General features: G+C 49.6%; 1 protein-coding gene across 2 annotated transcripts in view; it reads left to right on the top strand.

Annotated features, from left to right (window-relative positions):
• The first annotated feature begins 390 nt into the window (after positions 1–390).
• Positions 391–12,932, top strand: part of PSKH1 (protein serine kinase H1) — a 35,991-nt gene continuing 23,449 nt past the window's right edge. Inside the window, exon 1 of one of the 2 annotated variants that reach the window (XM_054454000.2) lies at positions 391–616. The gene's annotated coding sequence lies outside the window, so the exon portion shown is untranslated. The remainder of the gene's footprint in view (positions 617–12,932) is intronic. The other variant, XM_063654397.1, reaches the window with a different exon arrangement.

A 12,932-nucleotide genomic window follows, 5' to 3' on the forward strand; every position in this document is an offset into this window, starting at 1 on the left:
CCAGAAGTTGGCCCAAGATTGACTTCACCTATCTACAAGTTAACCCTCTGCATCTCTTCTTTGATGGAGGCCAAATTCAACACATGGAGTGTTGAAATTATTCTAAGTGCAGTTTTAAAAAATAGATTTTGTTAATGAAAATTAAGTCTATCCTTTGCGGAGTTCCAGAGGCACTTCCAGAAACCTCTGTTGGAAAGCATTGTTTACCCAAGCTCGCATTACAGAGTCCCCTTTCCCCTAACCAGAAACTTGAAACTTTCTCCCTGTTTCCCGCGATCCTTCCTTTTTCTATCACCGATCCGTCTTGCAGGCAGCGGTCAAGTTACTTTGAGCGACAAATAGACCCACCCCCTCAGGAGAGTGCCCGTCCCCGCCCCGAAGAGGTTGATTGGCAGGCCACGCTCGGAGATCCGCCTGCCGCGTAGCCCAGCTTCGGGAGAGTCCGCCCCCGTCCCGCCCCGTAGGTTTGTTTTGCCGTCAGCTGCGCGCTGTGATGACGCCACGGCGCTAACGCCCGAGAATGGCGGTGGCGGCGGCGGAGGCGGTGGCCGCTGCCACTGCCCGGAGATGGCCGGCAGAGCCGCCGAGACGCCGAAGAGCCCGCCGCCCGCGCGAGGTGAGGCGGCCCGGCCCAGGACGACGGCCCAACGGGCGGGAGGGGCAGCCGAACTGTGGTCGTGGTCGCTTTCTGGCGCTCCGGGGCCTGCCCCTGGTCAACCTGCAGCGTCGGCCCGTGCCCCGTGCACCAAGGCCTACAGGGTTGGAGAGCAGGCCGGGCGATGGCTGCTCGGGTTCCTGGCGTCCGAGTCTGGACTGGCCTCGGAACGTGCTGTCGTGCTGGATAGCCTGTCTCCAGGCCCGCGTGGGCCTAGTGGACGTGGTCGGTTGCCCTGTCTGCTTGCTGTTCAGCCGCACCGCGTCCAGAGCGGGTCAGGTTGATCCAACCTGGTTGTCCTTGTCCTTACTGCCTTCTTGCGCCCGGCGCCTACTCTGCACTCCTCCTTTGCGTCTGCCAGGGGCCGGCGGGGCAGCTGATCGCTTCCTTGTGCAGGCTGGGAAATAGCAGGTCTGAGTCCAGCTGGGTTGCCTGCTTGGCAAGCTTGTCATTCCTCTACCTGCAAGGCGAAGCCTAGCCCCCAACACTGAGTCCCCCTCCATAAAGCGGCTGAAGTGATAATTCCCACCTGAAAATCTGAATAAGTCCTTCACTGCCTGAAACTAGTTCCTTAGTGCCTTCAGGACAAAGGCCACACTTCTTAGCAAGGCATTCAGGGCTCTTCGTAATCTGGTGAAGGTTTAACCAGCCAATCAACACCGGAGCACTTCTGTGCTCACTTTACGTAGTTTATTGTTAAAGCGTGTGGCGCTCCTGTTAGCTCTGGTTTCATACCTTTGTGTTTTAGTATTACTAATTTTGAGAAAAGGCCTCTATTGCCCAAGCTGGAGTGCAATGGCTCATTCATAGCTCACTGCAGCCTTGAACTCCTGGACTCAAATGATCCCCCCGCCTCAACCTCCCGAGTAGCTGAGACAACAGGCGCTCCCCTCCACGCCTGGCTAGGTTTTAAAATTTTTTGTAGAGCCTGGGAGTCTGGTTTTGTTGCCAGAGCTGGCTTCAAGAGACCCTCCCGCCTAGGCTCCTAACATATTGAGATTATTAATACAAGTGTGAGCCACTGTGCTTGGTCCCCTTGTGCTTTAGATAACGCAGTTTTCTCAGTTTGCTATATACACTGCCTTCCACCCCACCAACCACCTACCACTGTTGGAAACTTAATCTGTCCTATAAAATCCACCTGAGATGTCACTTCCTAGGAAAAAAATCTCCCTTGCTTGGCATGTAACCATTAACTCTTTTATATCCATGCTGCTACTATTGAGTACATCCTGTTGTGTCACATGGTGCTCTTCTGTCTGCATATGTCTGGCTCTGTGCCTGGCATAAAATAAGGGCTAGCCTCCAGTAGCATTTGCTGAATGCTGACTTATGAATGGATAGATTCAACTGTATTTTTGAGCATCTATCAGGGCTAGGATCTGAGATGAGCACAGCAAATGCCAGCGTATGCGTATGGTAGGTGGTACAGCCTCTTAATCCTGGATAGTCCAAAATCTCCTGGGATAATTTTATGATACAAATTCAAGAGCCTCACTGTCTGAGTTGGGTTTTTTTTTTTTTTTTTGAGACGGAGTTTTGGTCTTTTCGCCCAGGCTGGAGTGCAATGGCACGATCTTGGCTCACTGCAACCTCTACCCACCAGGTTTAAGTGATTCTCCTGCCTCAGCCCCCTGAGTAGCTGGGATTACAGGCAAGCACCACTATGCCCAGCTAATTTTTGTATTTTTAGTAGAGATGATGTTTCACCGTGTTGGCCAGGCTGGTCTCGGTCTTGAACTCCTGACCTCAGGTGATCCACCTGCCTCGACCTCCCAAAGTGCTAGGATTACAGGCATGAGCCACTATGCCCGGCTGAGATTTTTTTTTTTTTTTTTTTTTTTTTTAAACAGAGATGAGGGCTTGCCATGTTGCCGAGGCTGGTGTCGAACTCCTGGGCTCAAGCAATCCTCCCACCTTGGCCTCCCAAAGTTTTAGGGTTATAGGCAAGAGCCACCACACCTGGCCCACTCTTTGAGATTTTGATGAAGATCTGGGGTAGGAATCTGTATTATTATTTTTTTTTTTCCGAGATGGAGTCTTGCTCTGACACCCAGGCTGCAGTGCAGTGGTGCGATCTCGGCTCACTGCAACCTCCGCCTCCCAGGTTCAAGCGATTCTCCTGCCTCAGCCTCCCGAGTAGCTGGGATTACAATCACGCACCACCACACCTGGCTAATTTTTGTATTCTTAGTAGAGACGGGGTTTCATCCTGTCGGCCAGGCTGGTCTCGAACTCTTGACCTCGTGATCCACCCGTCTCAGCCTCCCAAAGTGCCGGGATTACAGGCGTGAGCCACCGCGTCTGGTGAGGTATCCGTATTTTGAGAAAACTTCCCAGGTAACTTTACTGTTTTTCCTCATTGAAGATCTTTGTCATTGCCTTAAAAAACTGTTGTCTCCTTTGTCCAGTGAGAAGGGCTTGCCTTGTGGACTCCTGTTGTGGTCTCATGCCTAGAAGCATGGGCTTTGGTGTCAGAAAGACCTGGATTCAGTTTATGGCTTTTCTGAAATCTTGAGGTTCTCTAAGTCCTAATTTCCTTATTCCAGAATAGGAATAATCGTGCCTACTACATGTGCTTGTAGAGAGGAGTGAGATGGTACATATAAGATCCTTAGCAAAGTTGGCACTCAGTTAATGGAAGCCACTTTTATTACTAATGGCTCTTCTTCCCAGAGTTTCCCTTGTCAAAAGAAGGTCTTGTCTTCTTTTTTTTTTTCTTTTCTTTTCTTTTCTTTTTTTTTTTTGAGACGATGTCTCGCTCTGTCACCAGGCTGGAGTGCAATGGCGTGAGCTCGGCTCACTACAACCTCCGCCTCCCAGGTTCAAGCAATTCTCCTGTCTCAGCCTCCTGAGTAGCTGGGACTACAGATGCCTGCCTCCGCCTCCCAGGTTCAAGCAATTCTCCTGTCTCAGCCTCCTGAGTAGCTGGGACTACAGATGCCTGCCACCACACCCGGCTAATTTTTGTATTTTTAGTAGAGACGAGGTTTCACCGTATTGCTCAGGCTGGTCTCAAACTCCTGACCTCAGGTGATCCACTCACCTCGGACTCCCAAAGTGCTGGGATTACAAGCATGAGCCACCACAACCGGCTAGAAGGTCTTGTCTTAATAAGCGTGTTTGTTCTTCAGGCTTAGTTGTGTGTAGGAAGCTGCTTTGTATTATATGATTTCCTCAAGGTCATTTCTGGTCATCGGGGAAAACTGACAATAGTGTGCTTCTTTTTTTTTTTTTTTTTTTTGAGATGGAGTTTTGCGCTTGTTGCCCAGGCTGGAGTGCAATGGCTCAATCTTGGCTCACCACAACCTCTGCCTCCCGGTTTCAAGCAATTCTCTTGCCTCAGCCTCCCGCAATATGGTGCCTCTAAATCAGGGTTGATTCAGTTGGCCATACCCCTAGAAGAGATTTGGAATGCTGCTTTACTAGAGGGTGGGTTTGCTGAATAAGCACATTGTCTAGGTCTAATTGTAGTTTTGTTCTTGTTAAGTTGTATAAATGAGCTAGAAAAAGCTCAGCCTTCAGGAAACCTGTTTGCATCTGACACTGAGCTCCAGTTGCACTTCACCTCAGGCATCTGGTTGGCATCTAGAACAGAATGCCCCTACAGAAGTAGGTGCTGGAATTCTCTATCATAATCACAAGTTCATAGTTAAATGAGTGAGACTTTGGTTTGGCCTTCTGTTTTACGTTGGAAGTGTGAGTGTGTAATATGGGCAACTTAGGTCCTCTTCACAGCTTCTCAGCTGTATGATGTGAATGGGCTATAGGTGTGCCAAAGTATCGACCCTTAAGCTTCAGGATAGCTGAGAACAGCTGTCTCCACTGACTCCCGGGTGTTATACAATAGTATCATTCTATCATTCTCTCTGTGTATCTTGGCATGGGGAAAAATTTTTGAGAAAAAGAAGTACAGCCCTGGAGGAAGGGAAGCAGTTCTGCTTGTTGAGAGCTGGAGAGAGACTTATTTATTTGAACTCCCTTTCCTTCCAGGAATCTTACTCAAGGAGCATTAAGCTGGTTTGTGTTGGCTAGGTCATCACTGAGCTAATTCTTGGTACAGCCCTCTGTTGCCATGGTGTCTGATGTGATGCTAAGGTGGAAACATGTGATGTTTTCATTTGCTGGGAGAAAGTTTTTCTTTCCAAGCTGCCAGCCTTGAAATGGCGTCTCAGGGTATCCTAAGAGTCATGGATCCAGGGACTGTTGGTGTGGAGCCATCCAGGCTGTAAGTTCCTTGAGAGCAGAGACTATGGCTGCCTTCTTTTTGTTTGTCGCAACCTCTGGCAGAGTTCCTGACCCACAGCAGGAATTCAGTAAATATTTCTGGGTTGAGCATTGGGATTTTGGAAGGAGAACCCCAGGTGCATTATCAGGGTCTGTATTTCTGATGATGGCAAGGTCTCAGTCTGTTGCCCAGGCTGGAGTGCAGTGGCATAATCATAGCTCACTGCAACCTTGCCTTCCCGTGCTCAAGTGATTCTCCCACCTCAGCCTCCTGAGTGGCTGGGACTATAGGCACACAGCATCACACCCAGCTAATTTTGTTTTTTTTGAGACGGAGTCTTGCTCTGTCTCCCAGGCTGGAGTGCAGTGGCACCATCTCGGCTCATTGCAAGCTCTGCCTCCCGGGTTCACGCCATTCTCCTGCCTCAGCCTCCCGAGTAGCTGGGACTACAGGCGCATGCCACCATGCCCGGCTAATTTTTTTTGTATTTTTAGTAGAGATGGGGTTTCACTGTGTTGGCCAGGCTGGTCTTGAACTCTTGACCTCATGATCCACCTGGCTTAGCCTCCCAAAGTGCTGGGATTACAGGTGTAAGCCACTGCGCCCAGCCACACCCAGCTAATTTTTTAAACATTTTTTTGTAGAGAGGCTAAGACAGGCAGATCACTTGGGCTCAAGAGTTCGAGAACAGCCTGGGCAACATGGTGAAACCCTTTCTCTACTGAAAATACAAAGATTAGCCAGGCATCCTAGGTACTCGGGGGCTGAGGCACGAGAACCGCTTGAACCTGGGAGGAGGAGGCTGCAGCGAGCTGAGATTGCGCCACTGCACTCCAGCCTGGGTGACAGAGTGAGACCCTGTCTCAACAAAAAAGAAAAAACTTTTTTTTGTAGAGACAAAGTCTTGTTATGTTGCCCAGCCTGGTTTCAAGCTCTTGGCCTCAAGTGATCCTCCTGCCCTGGCCCCCAGAGTGTTGGGATTATAGTCGTGTGCCACTGTGTCCAGCCTTATTTCTGGAATTATTGAGAAATTATTACCTACTTCATTTTGGTAGACAGTTTTTCTTTTTTTCTTTTTTTTGTTTTTTTTTGTTTTTGGAGATGGAGTCTTGCTCTGTTGCCCAGGCTGGAGTGCGGTGGTGCAATCTCGGCTCACTGCAACCTCCACCTTCCGGGTTCAAGCAATTCTCTGCCTCAGCCTCCCGAGTAGCTGGGATTATAGGCATGTGCCACCACACCCAGCTAATTTTTGTATTTTGAGTAGAGACGGGGTTTCACCATCTTGGCCAGGCTGGTCTTGAACTCCTGACCTCGTGATCCGCCTGCCTCGGCCTCCCAAAGTGCTGGGATTACAGGTGTGAGCTGCTGCGCCCGACCGGTAGACAGTTTTTCAAAACATGTCAGTAGAATATAGAGATATTTGCAGGTGACAGGTTATAAAGCTTTGCTTGGAGAGGGCAAGGTTCCTATGGTTCCTTGCCTAGAAGACATTCACAGACCCTGTCTCTATGGCCAGGAAATTGTTTCAGGATTCATCCTTGCTCCCTGCCCTGGGACCCCTAGCTTTCCCCAGAAATGGGGCTAGGTTTGGCAGCTTGTGAACAAACTTGCTTTGGCATTCAGATAAGAATCTGTAAAACTCAAACAGACTTCCTTCATTGTTGAGGATATTTACAGGGTGTCCAAAGAGTGTGGCTATGGTTTAACCACTGATCTCGCCTCTTCAACATTTCTAAGGTTCTAGAATTGTTGACTTGCAGCAAATAGAAATCCAAGAGCCAGACCACATTTCTTTTTTTTTTTTTTTGTGGAGACGAGTCCAGCCCAGGCTGGAGTGCAGTGGCGCGATCTCGGCTCACTGCAAGCTCCTTCTCCTGGGTTCACACCATTCTCCTGCCTCAACCTCCCGAGTAGCTGGGACTGCAGGCGCCCGCCACCACATCCGGCTAATTTTTTGTATTTTTAGTAGAGACGGGGTTTCACCATGTTAGCCAGGATGGTCTCGATCTCCTGACCTCGTGATCCGCCCGCCTTGGCCTCTCAAAATGCTGGGATTACAGGCGTGAGCCACTGCGCCGGCCCACATTTCTTTTATTTATTTATTTATTTTTTTGAGATGGAGTCTTGCTCTGTTGCCCAGGCTGGAGTGCAGTGGCATGATCTCGGCTCACTGCAACCTCTGCCTCCCAGGTTCAAGCGATTTTCCAGCCTCAGCCTCCCAAGTAGCTGGGATTCCAGGTGTCCACCACCACACTTGGCTAATTTTTTTGTATTTTTAGTAGAGGTGGGGTTTCACCATGTTGGATGGGTGGTTTCAAACTCTTGACCTCAAGTGATCCACCAGCCTTGGCCTCCCAAAGTGCTAGGGTTCCAGGCATGAGCCACTGTGCCCGGCCTGTTTTTCTTTTTCTTTTTTTTTTCTTTTCTTGAGACGGAGTGCTGCCCTGTAGCTTAGGCTGGAGTGCAGTGGCATGATCTCAGCCTACTGCAACCTCTGCTTCCCAGGGTCGAACGATTCTCCTGCCTCAGCTTCTGAATAGCTGGGATTACAGGCACCCACCACCATGCCCGGGAAATTTTTTTGTATTTTTAGTAGAGACGGGTTTCACCATGTTGGCCAGGCTGATCTTGTACTCCTGACCTCAGGTGATCCACCCGCCTTGGCCTCCGAAAATGCTGGGATTATAGGCGTGAGCCACTGCGCCCGGCCAGACCACATTTCATTTGCTCTGAGTTCAGCAATTTGATAAGTACCAAGGGAGTTCTGGAAACCTGAGAATGGCCCCATCCATCAAGGGTCTGACAGCTGTAGTGATCAAAGGCAGTCTGGAGTAGAGCAGTGAGCAGTGTGACTCAGATTATAGTTGGAATGGCGGTTTCTAAAGCAGACGCTTCAGGAAAGATCCTCAGGAAAGCTTTGTGGGTTCACCAACTCAGTGGCATGGGGAAGGATCGAGGCCTTGACTGGATGAGGCCCAGCACTGCTAGAGTCTTTCCTGAGTGATAGAAGGAGCCCCAGATGGGGAACTAGAATATTTGGGTCCAAGATGTTTGGTCACCACCGTCTGAGTGGCTTTGGACGAGTCTCTTTACCCCTCCTGGACTGTCATTTCTGTAGATTGTCAGTGAGGACGATAATGCTGAATGCTCACACCCATTGCCACACTCTGTCCAATGCGCATGCCTTCTTTGAAGAGTGCTTTGGACCAGGCTGGGAGTTGAAGGTTTGGAGGCAGACTCTAGAGAGTTGGGTACTTTCTGCAAGATGACGTAGTGTGACTCTCCTGGGAAGTCTCTTCCTGAAGCTTCCTTACTCATCCTTGCCCATCCCTACACCCACCGTGATCTCTGGGCTAGAGGCACACACAAGAGATACTGGGAACAGGAAAAGGCCTGCTCTTCTTCCTAGGAGCTTTACCAGCCACCTCCCATGTCATAGAGTCTGCATTTTCACCTGACCACAGTGTGGAGAGGGAGTTTAACAGATGTGATGGGACTGTGGAGCAGCTGTGATCACCTGGGGGCTGTTGCCCATTGTCCCCACCTCTCAGCCAGCACCCTCTCTTCTCTACTTTCTTTTTTTTTCCCCCTCTCTTGGCCAATTTAGTCTAATATCCTCCAGTTTCAATCTGTAGTTGGGATGGTGGAGTACCCGCATCAGCCTACTTTACAGAGTTTCTGATTGGAATCAATGGGAGAGAAACTATGTCTCAGGAAGAGAGAAGGAAGGTCAGAGGGAAAATCATTGACTCTCTTATTGCCGACTGACTTTATTTTTTCTTTCTTTCTTTCTTTCTTTCTCTTTCTTTCCTTCTTTCCTTCTTTCCTTCCTTCTTTCTTTCTTTCTTTCTGAGACAGAGTATCGCTCTATCACCCAGGCTGGAGTGCAGTGGCGCGATCTCAGCTCACTGCAACCTCCACCTCCTGGGTTCAAGCAATTCTCCTGCCTCAGCCTCCCGAGTAGCTGCGACTGCAGGCGCATGCCACCACGCCTGGCTAATTTTTTTTTGTATTTTAGTAGAGACAGGGTTTCACCGTGTTGCCCAGGCTGGCTCAAACTCCTGAGCTCAGGCAATCCACCTGCCTCGGTCTCCCAAAGTGCTAGGATTACAGGCGTGAGCCACCGTGCCCGGCCTATTTTTTTTTTTTTGGAGACAGGGTCTTGCTCTGTTGCCCAGGCTGGAGTGCCGTAGCACAAACACAGCGCACTGCAGCCTCGACTTCCCTGGCTCAAGCGATCCTCCACCTCAGCCTCCTGAGTATCTGGGACTACAGGTGCATGCCACCACGCCTGACTAATTTTTTGTAGAGATGGAGGTGTCACTACATGGCCCTGGCTGGTCTCAGACTCCAGGGCTCAAGCAATCCTCCCACCTTGGCCTCCCAGAGTGCTAGGATCCCAGAGTGTGCTGTGATGCTGACTTACTTTTGATCCCTGTGCAGGTTTTATTTGTTTAAAGTGAAAAGTGAGGCCTGGTGCAGTGGCTCGCACCTGTAATTCCAACACTTTAGGAGGCGGAGGTGGGCGGATCACTTGAGGCCAGGAGTTTAAGACCAGTCTGGCCAATGTGTTGTAACCCTGTCTCTACTAAAAATACAAAAATTAACCAGGCATGGTGGCGCATGCCTGTAGTCCCAGCTACTTGGGAGGCTGAGGCACGAGGATTGTTTGCACCTGGGAAGCGGAGGTTGCAGTGAGCTGAGATTGTGCCACTGCACTCCAACTTAGGAGATAAAGCGAGACTCTATCTCAAAAAAAAATAAAAAATGAATCGAAAAGTTAGGCCTTTTGTTTTTTGTTTTTTTGAGACAGTCTCGATCTCTCGCCCAGGCTGGAGTGCAGTGGTGCGATCTCGGCTCACTGCAACCTGTCTCCCTGGTTCAAGCGATTCTCCTGCCTCAGCCTCCTGAGTAGCTGGGTTTACAGGCGCGTGCCATCACGTCCGCGGCTAATTTTTGTATTTTTAGTAGAGACGGGGTTTCACCTATGTTGGTCAGGCTGGTCTCAAACTGTTGACCTTGTGATCCGCCCACCTCAGCCTCCCAAAGTGCTGGGATTACAGGCGTGAACCACTGCGCCCAGCCAGGCCTTTTCTTTTATAAACCTTAGTTTTTTCCCTGAGGACCAGACTAGGTCCTCATTTAAACAAAAATTTAAACAAAAATACCCAGTACATGTGCCTGTAGATGACTGTTTATTTTGTGAATCTAGGGTTCTGCTTCTTCACCAAGAAGAAGTGACATCCAGATGGCTGTGCTGGGTTACTCATGCAGTTTGTCTTGCCTCCGAATGGTGGTAGATGTTGCTCACTGAGTGGTCGTGGGCATCGGGGCGAGGGACCTGTGTTCTGCCTCAGGAATACCAGCCCAAGAGGAGCTTCAGTCCTTCACTGCATGAGGTGTTGTGTTTTCCCTGAAAGAAGAAATAAATCTGCAAAATTCCACAGTCCATAGTTCTCTCCTGTCGCCTCTGTGAAAAGGAATCTCGGTTCTAAATGCCTTTGTTTAACATTATTTCCTAGTTGCCATGTGGAACTTCCTGTGCATTTGGGTGAGAACAGCAGCAAATCCTGAAGAGCCTTGTGGAGGAATCTTTTCCTCTTATGTGAAGAAAAATAAACAATATTTTTGTTTTGTTTTGTTTTGCTTTGTTTTTCAGACAGGATTTCTCTCTGTCTTCCAGCTGGAATATAGTGGTACCATCACCGCTCACTGCAGCCTCAACCTCTTGGACTGAAGCAGATCCTCCCACCCTAGCCTCCTAAGTAGCTGGGATCACAGGCACATGCCACCATGCCTGACTCAATTTAAAAAATGTTTGGTAGAGACAGGGTCTTTCTGTGTTGCCCAGGCTGGTCTCGAACTCCTGGACTCAAGGAGTCCTCCCGCCTTGGCCTCCCAAAGTGTTGGGATTACAGGCATGAGCCACTATGCCCCATAGATAAACCTCATTTTTTCCTCTCTCTTTTTGAGATGGAGTCTCGCTCTTTTGCCGAGGCTGGAGTGCAGTGGCACAGTCTCAGCTCACTGCAGCCTCCGCCTCCCAGGTTCAAGCGATTCTCCTGTCTCAGCCTCCCAAGTCTTTTCGGACATCAGATTCTGTATCCAGTAACCCACAGTAAATGTCACATGGATGGTCTACATGCACCCCACACATCCAAAACTGAACTCTCTCCACTGCTTCCCAAATCTGTGCTTCCTGCTACACTCCTGACCACTTGCCCCTGAGCTGTGCAAGGGACTGGGTGCTATCCTCATTCTTCCTTCCACCTAACGTGGAAGTTCTGCTGCTGATATCTCTCGATTCCACTCCACTGTTTGGGGCACTACACTCTTTTTTTTTCCTTTTTGAAACAGGGTCTTTCTCTGTCACCCAGGCTGGAGTGTAGTGGTGTGATTATAGCTCACTGCAGCCTTGATCTCTTGGGCTCAAGCAGTCCTCCTGCCTTGGCCTCCAAAGTAACTGGGACTACAGGTGCATACCATCATACCCAGCTGATTTTTTTTTTTTTTTTTTTGAGACAGAGTCTTGCCCTGTTGCCCAGGCTGGAATGCAGTGGCATGATCTTGGCTCACTGCAACCTATGCCTCCCAGGTTCAAGCAGTTCTCCTGCCTCAGCCTCCAGATTAGCTGGGATTACAGGCGCCTGCCACAATGCCTGGCTAATTTTTGTATTTGTATTTGTATTTTTTATATATTTTTTGAGACGGAGTCTCACTCTGTTGCCCAGGCTGGAGTGCAGTGGCGCAATCTCGGCTTGCTGCAACCTCCGCCTCCTGGGTTCAAGTAATTCTGCCTCAGCCTCCTGAGTAGCTGGGATTACAGGCATGTGCCACCACGCCTGACCAATATTTTTGTATTTTTTTGGTAGAGATGGGGTTTCACCATATTGGCCAGACTGGTCTCGAACTCCTGACCTTGTGATCCGCCCACCTCGACCTCCCAAAGTGCTGGGATTACAGGCATGAGCCACCGTGCCCAACCTAATTTTTGTATTTTTAGTAGAGACAGGGTTTCTCCATGTTGGTCAGGCTGGTCTCAAACTCCCTACCTCAGGTGATTCGCCTGCCTCAGCCTCCCAAAGTGCTAGGATTACAGGCGTGAGCTGCCGTGCCCTGCCTACCCAGCTAATTTTTAAATCTTTTGGAAGGACAGGGTCTCACTGTATTGTCCAGGCTAGTCTCAAACTCCTGCACTCAAGCTATCCCCCCACCTCAGCCTCCCAAAGAGCTGGGATTACTCCCGGTGCTGGGATGGCCACACCTGGCCAATGGAACACCACACTCTTACTGGTCCTTTTTTAATTTTTTTTTTTTTTTTTTTTTTGAGACAGAGTCTCACTCTGTCACCCGGGCTGGAGTGCAGTGACGTGATGTCTGCTCACTGCAACCTCTGCCTCCTGCATTCACGCCATTCTCCTGCCTCAGCCTCCCGAGTAGCTGGGACTACAGGTGCCCCCCACCACGTCCGGCTAATTTTTTGTATTTTTAGTGGAGACGGGGTTTCACCGTGTTAGCCAGGATGGTCTCGATCTCCTGACATCGTGATCCGCCCGCCTCGGCCTCCCAAAGTGCTGGGATTACAGCCATGAGCCACCGCACCCGGCTCTTACTGGCCCTTTTAATCCACTTTGACCCTCCTCCAGGTCAACCACATCCTTCTCTCTAAACACAGATCTGAATGCCTCTTTTCTTGTAAACCCTTTCGTAGCTCTCCTTCACTTCCCAGGAAGGTCTGGGTCCTCACTTGTGTTGCTCTCCATAACCAGCTTCTGCTGACCTTGTATAACTTCATCTCCACATCCCTGCCTTTGTACCACCAAACTGCCCATTCCTAGATGCAGGATGTTACTCTGGGTTTCTGAGCCTTTGCAGTGTGTTATTCTCTCTCCCTGAAATACCATTCCCACCTTTCCTCATCTGACTCATTCTTGCTTCAAAATTCAGCGTGGAGGTTACCTCCTTCAGGAAGGTTTTCCTAACCCCGGCTTTACTCTACATTATCTACTATTGGTTCTTAAGCGTAACACTTACCATGTTATATTAAAA

This window comes from Pongo pygmaeus, chromosome 18 (assembly GCF_028885625.2).
Source record: "Pongo pygmaeus isolate AG05252 chromosome 18, NHGRI_mPonPyg2-v2.0_pri, whole genome shotgun sequence".
Classification (NCBI taxonomy): Eukaryota; Metazoa; Chordata; class Mammalia; order Primates; family Hominidae; genus Pongo; species Pongo pygmaeus.